The sequence below is a fragment of the Spermophilus citellus genome, assembly GCF_964194105.1.
Source record: "Spermophilus citellus genome assembly, chromosome: 2".
NCBI classification, from domain to species: Eukaryota; Metazoa; Chordata; class Mammalia; order Rodentia; family Sciuridae; genus Spermophilus; species Spermophilus citellus.
In genome coordinates this window covers 17183144-17198572 of record NC_138183.1, presented here as the reverse complement: position 1 = coordinate 17198572, position 15429 = coordinate 17183144, and positions in this window count along the sequence as shown.

Below are 15429 nucleotides of genomic sequence, written 5' to 3'. Positions count from 1 at the left end.
GAAAAGAAGTGGGTACAATCAGCCCTTATGAGCCAATTAGAGCCACCTCTAGCAAACCTTTTGTGTTTATATAAAAGAAACGTGGTTTAGAGACTGAATATTTTCTCATTTTCAGAGAGAAAACAGAGGCTTAGCAGAATGAAAAGTTTTACCTTAACCTAATGCAGTTAGCCTGTTGGAAAAATACTAGATTAAAACAGTAGAAAGGTCTGGGGTTCTGGCTCAGTGATACAGCGCTTGCCTACCATGTATGAGACACTGGATTTGATCCTTAGCACCACATAAAAATAAATAAAATAAAGGCAATTCTGTCTATCTATAACTATAAAACAATTAAAAAACAAAACACCATAGACAATATCCCACATACTACTTAGCATATTTATCTTTTAATCCTGATCCAAGTGTTGCAATTCCAGATCCTATATTCTTTCTGTTAATGGCTATGGTAACTTTTGGTTAGTTACCTCTGATTATTTCCACTGTCCTTCCCAGGAGGTATAATCAAATTGTTTCTTTTTTCAATATTGTCAAAATCCAAAAGCTCTGAAAGGTGAATGAAACTTTCCAGCTCAAGTTTTAGGCCAGTGAGAAAAAAAGTCAAAGAATGATGGTGAATAGAATGTAAAATATAAACTTTGTTTACAGTTAAAGTTGATATTGAAGGAAATGACTTACACTGCAATGAAATAGTCATCATGGTAGTGAATCCTGGGGAAGACAGGAACATATCACTGATAGATGATGACAGGTCTTTCCTTGTTGACATTGATGGCATTGAAGAGCAGAGATGAGTTCAACTCCAAATGGAAGAAAGAAGCAGAGGTTGCTTAATTATTTCTAATCTCAGCAATCAGGTCATTCCACTTCTCTTTGCATGGGGTTTCATCTCAATCCATCTTAAATTTTTCAATAAAATAAAAGGAAAACTCATACTTTGACAATAGAATCATCCTGACAACAAAGCAAGAAAAAGTCATCACAAAAAGGAAATTTATAAGCTATATACAAATTTATAAGAAATTTATAAGCTATATACATTCCTGGTATAAGCTCATACCAGGAATGCAAGGTAGGTTCAGCATAAAATAAACAATTAATATTAAGTATATGGAAAAGAACCACCTAATTTCAATATATGCAGAAAATATATTTGGCTAAATCCAATACCTTATTATGATAAATACACTAAAAAACAGTAGGAGAAGGAAGAGCTCATCCCCCAAATGAAAGTGGAACTTTCTTCAGATGAAAGGAGAATGAGGAAGAAGCTAGGTGCAGTTGTACACACCTGTAATTCTAACAACTTGGGGAGGCTGAGGTAGAAGGATTGTACATTTAAAGCAAGCTTCAGCAACTTAGTGAGACTCTGTCCCAAAATAAAAAATAAAAATGACTGGGGAGGTGTATGTAGTTCAATGGCAGAGTGCCCCTGGATTCAATCTTCAGTACAAAAGAAGAAGAAAAAGAAAAAAAAAAGTTGATCAGTTTCCTTCCTTAAAAAAAAAGTAACTGTTTAATCAACTAATCAACTGGATTTTCTAACTCCTACTTAAAAGTTCTACTTGATGGTAGTTGCTAAGATGAGAGAAATAGAGGGGACAAATTTGGAACAGGCTTGAGTTGGTTATATGGCATAACAAGTTGATACAGATCACGACTTGGATTCTGGCTTTATTATTTATTAACTGTCTGATTTGGGGACATTTCAAACTCTATAAGACTCATTCCTAATTAGTAAAGTGAATACAGTTATACTTATTTCATAAAGCTTTTATTAAATCAGTGTTAATATGTGTGAAGCATTTGGCATGTATTAGACCCAGGTCAAACACTCCATAATGATGATCTTTTTTTTTTTTTTTTAAACTATTATCAACAGTTGTGTGATGAGAAGGTGAGAATAAGAAGGAAGGAGTTTTCAGGTTGGCTAAGGGGATGACCATTTAAGTAAAAATACAGTGGCATGGTCATCAAAAGAGAAAAAGACTTAGTGGCCTCTGTATATTTTCAAGGTCACTGTGGAGTTGTTCCAAATTGTGAGCCTGATTCTCACCTTTGCTTCTCTCCTTAGTAAAATGGTGAGCTAGTGATCTCTGGAGTATCTTTGAACTCTACAGCTCAGGGACTCTGCAAAGTGGAACATGGCAAAGAAGGGAGGCAGAAGACTCCCTGTGCAACCTTTTCAGTATAATTCTAGAACTTGATCGAACACAAGCTCCAATTTTATTCCACCAAATTTAAAAAGAAGGAAGAATGTTCACATGACGTCACACTCTGGTTTTGGCTCTGAAAGCCTTCCAGATTGTGTCTAATTTTAAACCAGTATCTGGAGGCCAGAGAGGTGCCCGTGGACAGCTTGATGATACATCTTTCAGCACGCATAACTCTCCTCCTTGTCATCTCGGTATGAGGAACTTGAGCATGTCAAGCTTCCTCCTCCAGATTCCTCAATCTGGCACCCGTCATGAGCATTTGATTCATTATAAAAATATTTAATTCTACTGAGATGAATTGGCATAATGTCCAAAGAAAGGCAAAAAAAAAAAATATGGTGCAGGGGAAATGGAAAAGACAGTTTTGCAGGTGGGCTTCTACTTTTCCCAGAATCCAATAAACTTTCTTAGAAGGAAGCTGAATCCAGTGGTTTCCTTCATCATCAGTATCCAGTCTTGCTAGTTAACCCAGGGATTGCCCAAACCTCATATTTCACTACAGATTTCTCCTGAAGCGAGTTTTGCCTTCATGAATTCTTGTCAGCCCAACACAACCAAACCCACAGGTAAGGAGCTGATCCTCTTGTAGCACTGTCCCACTTTCAAGGCTGCAAGCTCCAGAATCCCTTTGTATGATCACAACCTTGAAATGACTTTGATAGCTTCCCACCCCTATAGGGTGAGGTGCAAAGTCCTCATTCTCAGAGATCAACTGTCATCTAATATTCTTCCATCTAACATTCCTTCACATAGACATTTTTATCACCTTGAACTGATCACAACTCTCAGCTTTATGATCACCTTATTCTGGAAGCTCTTCTCTTATAATGTCTCTACTTTGGAGTTTCTCAAGCTTGGAAATAATATGCTTTCAGCCAGAAGTTGCCTGTGTATCGTGGTATGTTTTTCAGTGTTCCTGGCTTCTTCTCATTCACTCTTCCGTGGAATCTTTTCTGATTTCTCTAGAGAAATGAATTCATTCCCTCTCATGACTTTATTATAAATATAGTCAGAAATATCACACTGTAGTTATTTCAGTAGGAGTTTGTCTCCTTGACTAGCCTGAGCTCCTCTAGGGTAAGGTCTTTCTCTTATTCATCACTGTATTCTCAGCCCCTACTGCAGCATCTGAAGCTTGAACCACAGCTGGTGAAAAGAATTTGTTAACTTATCAGATATTTATAACATTCCTATGAGGAAGAAAGAGCAAGTATTATTATTTTTTTCATCAGCCAGACATTTTTTTTTTCCATCAAGCAGATGTATTTCAAATTGTAACAGATAGGGATATAACAAACTCTCCTGGGAAACAGACATGTAATTAGAGTTTGTGTATTTAGAAAATGTAGATTTAGACTTCAGGCACAGCTGGATCCAGATGAATAGATCTTGGCCAAGAAAACACAATACATAGTTCCTACAGATTAGAACTAGAGAAACTTTGAGTACAGAAGGTGAAGAAATTTCAGCAAACCAGCCCATGCCACAGAGTCTGAACAGGGGCTGAGGATGAGAGAAAATCACAACATGGACTTCATTCAATGTTTTCTTAACTTTGTTTCTCTTTTAATGTCTCTAAGGTAGAAAAAATATTGTATTTGAGGTAAGGTCTCAGGTGAGAGAAGAGGACTCCTATGGTTTCTCTTACATTCATAGAAGTGTACCCATGAGTCATTGACTTTCACTTCCTGTGTGAAGTGAGATGTTTCCTAGGTCAGAGGAACGTAAAACTGTGGGACTTTATAGTTCTACCTACATCAGTCATCAGGAGTAACTTAATTTAGGCAATAATTATGCTATCCCTTGATCCTTTTCACCCAAACTTAATGTGTGGGTTTGGGGTCTTGAACTATTCGCTGTACCATCAACGAGTCACACTTATCTTTGTTGGCACAGCAGACATAAAAATCTTCAATTTATGTCCTCTGACATTTTTCCTCCTAAAAGAAAGTGTTGCCGTAGATCACACAGTAGAATAGCTGGCACTGGAAACTAGGTTTCGTGACATAAGGGCAAAGTGGTTTCTTTGTTAACATAAGTGCAAATCAAAACTTGATAAACTTCCCAACAAGGGGATAACACAGATGAAGCAGGCAGGAGAGCTTCCTGGGCTGCACATCAGATGAGGGTTTTGTGGGGGTCCATTAGTGGTTTTGATTAAGAGATAACATAGCAGGCTGCTCTTGAAACAACTCCCCCCCAAGTCACATCAGAGAGAGGAAAGCCCAGGAGTGTGACAACGTGGGCTTTATCTACCTGGATAAGACCTTGGTCAAGTCAGAATCAAAGACTATCAGAGAGCTCAAAGAAATTTTTAGCCATAAGTGCAAGGTGCACGTCCAGAGAGAAAAAAAATGTCAGAGCCAAAACTATAGATTGGCAAAATCAGGATTAGAAGCACAATCTCTCCATGTTTTCTGAGGCATCTGCATACTGCTTTCCAGAGTGGTTGCACCAATTTGCAGTCCTACCAGCAATGTATGAGTGAACCTTTGCCTCCACATCCTCACCAACATTTATTGTTCTTTGTGTCTTTGACTGGAGTAAGTTAGAATCTAGGTATCATTTTAATTTGCATTTCTCTAATTGCAAGATATTGGTTTTTTTCGTATATTTGTTGACTATTAATATTTCTTCTGTGAAGTGTCTGTTCAATTCCTTTGCTCATTTATTGATGGGGTTATCTGACCCATTTATCCCACTCCTTAGTATATACTCAAGGGATTTAAAATCAGCATTCTACTGTAATGCAGCAAAATCATTGTTTATAGCAGCTCAATTCATAATAGCTAAGCTATGGAACCAACCTAGGTGCCCTTCAACAGATGAATGGATGAAGAAATGTGGTATACCTATATAATGGAGTATTATTCAGCCATCAAGAATGATGACTTTATGACATTTGCCAGCAAGTGGATAGGCATAGAGATTATCATGCTAAGTGAAATAAGCCAGTGTAGTCCCAAAAATGAAAGGTTGAATGCTTTCTCAGATATGTGAATGTCAACACAAAATAAAGGAGTCAGTAAGGGGAAGAATCAAAGTGTAATAGATAAGACAATGGGGAGTGGAGGGAAGGAAGAGGGGGTAAGCAAAGGAAAGAGAGTGGAATGAATCTGACATAATTTTCCCATGTACATATGTGAAAACTACACAGTGAATCCCACTCCCATGTGCATCCATAAGAATGGGACTTTAACTACAATAAGATATATTTCGTGTTTGTATAGTTACATAAAAATGGACTCTGCCATCATGTATAATTAAAAAGAACCAATGAATAATTTTCAAAAAGGTAGAAGATTTTTCTCTTGCAAAAAGAAAAAGAAAGGAAGGAAGAAAGAAATACAAACTCTCAACACTAAATTTGCACACCAGAATCTCCTTTTTACTTTATTTTATTTTTGGTACTAGGTATTAAATCCAGGGGTGCTTAATCCCTGAGCAACATCCCCAGCCTTTTTTAAAAAATTATTTTGACACAGGATTTCATTAAGTTGCTTAGGGTCTCACTAAGTTGCTGAGGCTGGCTTTGAACTTGTGACCCTATTGCCTCAGCCTCTGAGCTACCAGGATTACAGGTGGTGTCCAACACACCCAACCCACTATCTCCTTTGAGATGTCCCTGTCATGTGGGTGTTATCATCTCCATTTGTTATCATCTCCATTTCAAAACAATGCCACATGCATCCAATATGACTTACCAAGGTCCTTAAGTATCAGGGTTAAAATAACAATCTGGAACTAGTCTTACAATTGCAAGCTCAAATTTTAAAAAATTACTATCTATAAAGTAAAGAGCTGAAGATGAAGAAGAGTTTCTGTTCTATTATTGCTAACCATTGCCTCTGACTAAGGCATAAACCTTCTCAGAAACCATCTCAGGTACCATAGTGGGCTGGCTTGAAAGCAGTCTCCTGGCAGAGCTGGGTCAAGCACACTGTGAAGAGGAAACCTTATGAGAAGGCAAAGAACAGCCAAATAATAAGGGTGTAGTGTGAATCCAATAGAGAACTTAGCTGTTTAGATATATGATCTCATTTGATTATTGCAATCACTCTCTGATTAGATTTGGTCTAGTTTGTCAAATGAAGAAAATAAAAGTCAGAGAGATGGCATGGTCAGCTCAGGTTCACCTGGCTATTATTAAGTCAATATTGAAATCTGAACCTCATCTCCCTCTTCTTATACACCCTCTGGACCATTCCTTTCCCACCGGCAGAGTAAGAATGAAGATGCACTGATATATTTTTTCATTAACATTAAAATTAATTGGTACAGTGCTTGCCTAGCATGTACAAGAACCTGGGTTCTATCCCTGGCACTGCCAAAAAAAAAAAAAAAAAGAGAAAAAAAAAAGATTAAATACATAGAGCTCCCCAACTCATCTTTCTTCTGGGGATTCTAGGTCTGTTTCTCCCAAATGCTCCAAAAGAAATCATCTTATCTCTGTTTCAGACTCTAGAAATAGTGTCTTACCCTCTCCCATCTTCCAAGAAAACAAGTGTACTGACAGCTCCTACACTTTTTTAAATTCCACATTTTATTAGACTTTTAGAGAGGGTATAGGGAACATTGTTTTATATCTGAAAGCAAATAAGAGTTTGATGATGGCTGAATTGAAGACATTTATAACATGTTGGAAAACAGAAATTGTCGGGGAATAAAATATATCTGCCTCCAAATATTAGGTCTGCCACTTACAAATTATAGTAATGTAAACAAAATCTTCTAGCACTCCGAGCTTTTTTCTCTTTCCTCACTTGAATAAAGAGGATAATGGTAACTACTTTGTCATTGATAAAAACACACCTAGTGACATAGTTTTCTTGAAGGTTAAGTGATGTAAAAATTGTATACTTAGCACTGATCCCTACACATTTATATATTCAATTACTATTCTACTAACTATGGACAATGAACATTTTAAAATTCAGTTTTACTTATCTGTGAAACCAGGGTAATAGTTTCCTGTGAGGTTGCAGAGATGATCCAAGAAGAAAAATAGGAAAATACCCAGGATAATGCTAATGGATGTTTAAAGTATGTAAATTGATAAATGTCAGGAAAATGTCAAACAATGAAGTTTATACAGTTAGGCTTCATACATCTCCTTTCCCCCAATTCTTAGGCTGTGTTCCATCCCTGAGTGGCCACATTTTTAGAATAATTTGCAGTAGCGAAGCACTGATGTAGATTCCCATGAATATGAAACTCAATCATAGAGCTGGAGAGATGAGTTTAAATGCCATGGTTCTCTGAGGAAATAATCAGAGATGTGCACTTGTCTGATCATCACAGTGTTATTTCAGTATTAAAATGTCATTAAACCCCACAATCTACCAGCAGAAAACTGGAAATTAAATTATAGAATATCTACATAATTAAATCTCATGCAGCCAATAAAAAGCATCTCATATGGAATGTTTGACAAACTTGTCTGATCACAGGAGTCTCCTGGTGTGATTTGTAAAAATGTAGGCCCCATCCTAAGATTGCCAAAACAAAACCTCCATGAGTGGGGACTGGAAATATGTGTTTTTATCAAGTTCCCCAAGTGATTTTTATGACTAGGCAAATTTATGAAATTCTGGTCCTAGAAAGCATATTTTTTAATGCTGAGAAAAAATATTATTAAATAATATCTGTCATAAGTTTAATTTTTTGCAAAAAAATAATAATAAAGAAATTGCAGCTTTATTTGGGTATCAGAATTACTCTTGTAGTCATTATGAGCCATGGTTTTTGGTATGAGAAGACCTCGTTGTGAGTTTCAAGTAAATGGAAACAAAGGGTGTGAGTTTTATCACTGTCTATGCTTTTTATTAGAGAGAGTTCTTAAACTGGACCATGGGGTGGAACACACGGTCTTAAGACATAAAAATTTGCTTATCCCCCTTCCAAATAGCTAAACTATTCATAAAGTAGCTTATGTCCTATTAAAAAAATCCAGTATTCCTTAAAGTAAGTCAACAGATTCCAGCATCTAGAAATATAAAAATGATAATTTTCTTAACTCAGTAACTATTTGCTGGACAGATGCTCAGAAACTTTTGTAATTGACTACATTGTGAAGCCCTCAGAGAGGTTTTGGTTGCCCTCCAGGGAGCTCAGAGAAAACAGAACTCTTAAGCTAACTGAATGTATCTTAGGTGGATTTTGCTTCAAATGCTCATAAAACCAATTATAAGCTAATTATAAAATCTTCAGAAATATATAATCGTACACACTACATAACTTGGCAGAAATAATTTACCTGCTGAGTCTGAGAGAAGAACCTTGAGGTCCTGCTGCTATGTCTGCAAAACTTAGACCTTATACACTGCTCAAAAAACTTGAAACAGTGTCATCTCAGGGCCAAGACCCCTGGTCCAAGAAGGATACCCTGAGGTTACTGGAACACATACTGAGTAACTTTCCATTCAATGTTGGCCAGCACTTCAAAATAACCCAGTCATCTCTGGACTGGGAAAAAAGTAGCTTTTAAAGATTTGTCTAGGGAAATGTAAAGTCTTTAATGGTTAGGAATTTCTTTAGAGTTAAAAAACAGTGTGCACTTTGAAAGCATTAGCCTTAGATGATAAACAACATTCCTAAAGGGGAAAAAATAAAGGTGCAGGAAACATCTGAACTTCTCTAAGGAGTTCAGAACTACAAGAAATTGGTTGTCCCTAGTAGGTGCCAATCTGGAACACAAAAGTTTTCAGGAAATGCCAAAGAATGAGGTCTCTTCCAAAAACTATGACTTTTCCAAAAAAGGTGAAATTCCATGGAGAACCCAAGAAGCCATCCATGAATGGCTACCACAAGTTCTACAAGGATGTATTTTCTAGTAATCAACTGCAACATGTACTCCTCTGGAATGCATGGGCAGATGTTGGTGGCACATCCTGCAGAGCCAGGCTGAGGAGCTGCAGAAACAGTACAAGGTGGATCAGGATCTCTGGCTCAGAATTTGTCTCCTAAGGGATACTCTGCATACCAGAGTGTACTTTTAATAAATCTAAGAATGGGAGCATGAGTGGAGGCCCAAATTCCAAGGTTAGATGAAAAGATCTGCAGTCCTCATCAGAAGGGTCTTCAAGGAGGGCTTGGGGAAGAGTGGGGGCTGTAAGTTCCAGGGTCAGAGTTTTCAGAGACTACACAGGCCAACTGTCATCCTTCAAGGGATCAAAAGAGGATAGGAAGAAAGACAACATAGAAGAAGAGGGGGAAGGCAGAAGCTCCTCAGACTCTAGCAGTGGAGATGAAGGCAAAGATGGTGGGTTTGGGTGCAACTCTAGCTCATCTTCCACAGGGAACTCTTCTTGCTTTGACTCTCACCTGAGCTTGTTCATGTCCAAGGGGGTTGGGTGGAAAACTTCCTGACAAAAGTCCAGGGCATCCATGTCAAAGGGAGGGAACTCTCATCCTTTCCCCTTTTACCTCCTTATATTTTACCATCCTCAAATGAAGGAGGACAGGTTGAGAAGAAGGGAACTTAGAGCATCACTCTTTGTCAGGTTTATCAACCTGAAGGATGGGAACCTCCTTGGAAAATACTGAATTAGCAGCCAGTGTTACTTTCCCACCCCCAGTACGAACCCTCACCCTTACCCCGAAGAACTTCATGCAATTGTGGCTCTTGGAATAAGGAGTGAGATGACTAGATTATGAGGGGCACAATTGATTAGACTAGAATCTGGATGTAAGGAGTTCTAAATCTCATTTTCTGCCTGCAAGTGGTGGTTGGATTACACTTATGACTCTGTGATCTTCCACCTTTCTTGTGGGCCTGTCCCCCAGGACTTCTGCACTGAATCCAGGGTGAGAAATATTTGATGAGAGGTAGGGTAGGTGCCTTAAGAAAAATCTCACACTGAGGTCATTTCTTTCTTACGCCCTGATCATTTCAATACATGGAAGTGTAGGCAGCAATATTTTATATGTATATTTAACTCTTAGCTCTCAATGATACTTTTCTTAGTAATTTTGAAAAATGGAAATTAAAAAAGTCTATTTATCTTCAGGAGTTTCTCCATAGAATCAATGTCTTAGGACTTTAGGGGCTGCTTCTCCAAGGAGTGTCTGAAAATATTCTGGGCAGAAACTTTAAATCTTTCTGACTGTTCCAAGTGAGTGCATCTCACTCTTAGTATTCAGAATATAGATGGATAGATAGATAAGCTGAGTGTAAATAACTGAATACATCAGGAACGTAAGGTATAAGGTCAATACACCAAAATTATCTATATTTTAATATACTGACAGGTAAAGATTGAAAGTGAAATAAGCCCATTTGCCATAACATCCAAAGTATAAAAAAATGAATAAATGTAACAAAAATACATAGATTTACTTTGAATCCTGCAAAACGTTGCTGAATTAAAGACCTAAGTAAAGACAGAGATAATTTTCTTAGATATGGAAACTCAATATTCTGTAGATGTCAATTCTCCATCAAATTACCTTCATATTCAATTCCCCTGTTTGTATTATCAGAATCCTTGCTGTGTTTTTGAAAAAAAAATTGATGTGCTACTTATAAAATTTATATAAAAGTGTAAGCCATGCTAAAGTAAATTTTTTTTTCTGAAAATAAAAAAAAACAGTTGGAAAACTCATACTTGCTAACTTCAAATCTCACTTTAAAGCTACATTAATCTGGACAATGTAATTGCCAATTGTATTGGCATGAAGACATATATACTATTATATACACATTCATGCTCAATTGATTTTTAACAAGTTTTCACAGCAATTAAACATGAAAAGGATGGTCTTTGCCACAATGATATTGGCACAGTTGTATATCCATATGGGAAAAAGGTTAACCTTGCCCCTGATTTCATAGAATACCCAGAACTTAACATGAAGTGAAGTGTAAACTTAAATGTAAAAGGTAACACTATAAAAACTATAGGAGAAAATATTAGTGAAAATGTGGTCTTAGATTGAACAAGCCTTTAAAAATAGACACAAAAGGCACAAACTTTTTTAAAAAAAAATAAACAAAATAGGCTTCATCAAAATGAAAAACTTTGCTCTTCAAACAACACCATTAAGAAAAAAATGTAAGTCTGAGCTGGGGAGGTAGCTCAGTGGTAGAGAGCTTGCTTAGCATTTTTGAAGATTTTGGTTTCAGCACAACAAAAAAGAAAACAGTTAAACCATATACTGGGAATAAATATTTGCAAAGTATATATCTGATTAATGCATTGGTATCCATAATATATAAAGAATATTTTGATCAAGAGAAAAAAGAAGTTTCAATTTTTAAAAATGAGAATAAAATTTGAATCAATTTTTCAGTAAAGAAGACATGAGATTGGCAATTAAGCATATAAAAATGCTCAACATATATATTCTAAAATTAAACAAAGCTATCACCACACATCTACTTGAATGACAAAACTATTAAAAGGTGACAATTCCAAGGGTTTACAATGCTGTTAAATAACTGGAAATCTCAAATACTAATGGCATGAATACCAGATAGCATAGCAACTTTGGAAAATAGTTTGGAAATTTTGTATGTCAACCAAACTCTTAATATATAACACAACAACTCCATTAGTTATTTTTTTCCATATCTTATTAGTGCATTATAGTTGTACATAAGGATAGGATGTGCTGTTACATTTATTTGTACATGCATGCCTATGATATAACAATATAATTTGGCCAATGTTACTCCCTGGCACTTCTCCCCACTCCTTACCCCTTGGTCCGTTTCCTCTACTGATTGCCCTTTGATTTCCATGAGATTCACCCCACCTTTTTTTTTTCCTCTTTCCTCTCTAGTTCCTCTCAAGGATCCGATGACTATAGATGTTTGGGTTTATTTCTGTGTTTTTTATTCTGTACATAGGAAAGAAAACATGTGTCCCTTGACCTTCTGAATTTGACTTATGTTTTTTCACATATGGTCTCTAGTTCCATCCATTTTCCTGCAAATGACATATCATTTTTCTTTATGTCTGAACAAAACTTCATTGTGTATGTATATCATATTTTCTTTATCTATTCAACCATTGGTAAACCTAAGCTCCTTCCATAGTTTGGCTATTATGGATTGTGCTACTTTCACCATGGGTATGCATATACCATTGTAGCATAATGACTCTAATGCTTCAGAATAAATATGAGGAGTGGTATAGCTGGGTCATGTGGTGGTTCCATGCCTAACCTTTTGAGGAACATCCATACTGATTTCAATAGTGGTTGTACTAATTAGAAATCCACCAACACTGCAAAATCGTTACTTTTTCTCCACGTACTCTCCAGCAGTTATTATCATTTGTGTTCTTCATGACTGCCATTCTGATTAGCATGAGATGAGATCTCATTGTAGTTTTGATTTGCATTTTCTTAATTGTTAATGATGTTGAGCATTTTTCATGTATTTGTTGGCTACTTGTTTCTTCTTTTGAGAAGTGTCTATTTAATTCATTTGCTGATTTATTAATTGGGTTTTTTGATTTGCTGGTGTAAAGTTTTTTTAGTTATTTGTATATTCAGATATTAATCATCTGTCAGAAGGGGAGTTGGCAAAGATTTTCACCCATTCTGTAGTTTCTCTCTTCGCCTTACCAATTGTTTCCTTTGTTGTGCAGGATATTTTAATTTAACTACATCCCACTTAATAACTCTTAACATTATTTCCTAGACTTTAGGGGTTCTGTTGAGAAAGTTGTTGCCTGTGCCTATATGCTGAAGTGTTGGCCTTTTGTTTTCTTCTAGGAGTTGCATGGTTTCTTGTCTAATTCTTAGGTCATTGATCCACTTTGAGTTGATTTTTGTGCAAGCAGAGAGAGAAGGGTCTAGTTGCATTCTGGTTAGCCAGTTTTCCCAGGTCCATTTGTTAAAGAGTTCTCTTTTCTTCAGTGTATGTTTTTGGCACCTTTGCCAAGGATCCGATGACTGTAGAGGTTTGGGTTTATTTCTGTGTCTTCTATTCTGTACCATTGGTCTATATGTCTATTTTTGTGCCAGTATCACGCAGTTTCTGTTACTATAGCCTTATAGTACAATTTGAAGTCAGCTGTTGTGATTCCCTCAGGATTGCTTTTTTTTTGGCTTAGAACTGCTCTTCCTATTCTGTGTCTTTTATTTTTATTTTTTTATTTTTTAAAATTTTTATTTTTTTTACATGAACTCTCTTATTATTATTATCATTGTTTTTTTGCATTACAATTCTTAATACACCTTTATACTACAATTTATCATATCTCTGTATATAAGATATGTTGACACCAAATTCACATCTTCCAAATGAATTTTAGGTCTTTTCTCCCACTAATTCTCTAAAAGAATGACACTGGTATTTTGATGGGGATTGCATTGAATCTGAATTACTTTTGATTAGTATGGCCATCTTAACAATATTAATCCTGTCTATTCATGTTCATGGGAGATCTTTCCATCTTCTAAGGTCTTCTTCAATTTCTTTCTTCAATGTTCATAGATTGTATTATAGAGGTTCCATTATTATTTACTAAGGGAGTTGAAAGCATATGTCTACAGAAATACTTGGATTTAGATATCACTAACAGCTAATTCCCAAGTTAAAAAAAAACTGGAAAGAATTCAAATGTCCATCAACTGATGAGTGCATAAATGAATTGTGATATAACTGTACAGTAAAATGCTACCCAGCAATAAAAAACTTCATACACGTCAACACAGATGAATCTTAAAAGCAATTTTGAAAGTTAAAAAAAGCCATGCACAAAGGATAACATACTGCATTTTTCCATGTATATGCCATTTTAGAAAAGACAAATTTGTAAGCGACAGAAAACAAATTAATTGCAGCAAGTGTTGGGAATGGGAAGAGGTAATTGACTGTAACTGGGCATGAGGAAACTCTCTGAGATGATGAAAATATTCTGTATCTCAATTATGAATACATGAATCATCTGCTTCCTCAAATCTTTTGAAACTCTACACTTAAAATGGGCATATTATGTTATGTGTATACATGGATATGTCACAAGGAACCCAACTATTATGTATAATTATCATACAACAAAAACATTAAAAATTGCTTTAAATCTTGCACACTTGTACTTTTGCTTACTTCATGGCTTCTGATATCCCCTATCAAATATAATATCTCAATATCCAGTTCTGGACCCACAATTACAATTATAATGTTTACACCTGAATGTCCCATGGACACTTCAAGAGCAATGTGCTTAAACGAGAAGAAATCTTCTTTTAAAACTCATGATTTTCCTATCTCATTAATGTCATGACCATCCAATCTGTCACCCAAATCGCAAACACATATGTTATTCCTTTTCTAAAATTTATCATTTGTTTTAACTAGTTATACATGACAGTAGAATGTATATATGCACTTTGATGTATCATACACAAATGGGGTGTAATTTCTCATTTTTCTAATTGTACATGTTGTAGAATGACATCTTTCATGCAGTCATATATGTACATAAGGTAATAATGTCTGTTTCAAAGGTGTTATTCTTGATCTCTTCAGTAAGTTCAGTAAGTTTTGGCATTGTGTTTTTTTTTAACATTTCATGTGTTTACTACTTCCTCTTTGCTCAGGTGATTATCATTACCAAAGTTAGTCCTTCATAATTACTACTATGATAATAGCTTAAAGGTAGACCTTTAACCACTCTCTTCTTAATCTCATCCTCCAAAGAACAGCCAGAGTGACATATAAAGCATACATTTCATTTGACCACTTCTCTATACTTCCTAAAATCCACTATTGCCTGTATATTAAACTCTAAACTAAGATTTCACAACCTTCCTCCAGACCTAAGCCAGTCTTTGGCTCCATATGCTCCTCTGACCAGTTACACTCCTTCTGCTTTTCTTAGGCTGTCATGCCTGCCTGCATTCCTCTGGACTCTCCACCTAAGCATTTTAAGACAAGGATTTCATGCATCTGTTGCAGTGCTTGGGCCTGGCCACTCTGCCATATTTGGTTGACCAGTTTCCTCCCTGTGTAGTGCTTATCACACTGTATCGCTATATCCTACAGATTCTTTGGTCTTCCATATACCACATATCCCCTCATTCTTTAAGTCCTAAAGTTTTAGGTTCTATATTTCTCTCAAAACCAGTTGGAGTAGACCCTCATCTGGGTCTGACAGCCCTTTGGGCTGTCATATCTAACCCTCAACCCTGAAACAACCTTCTCTCTTATCTACCAAACTCCCTCTTGACCTCTGCTGTTTATTTTCTACAACACTAC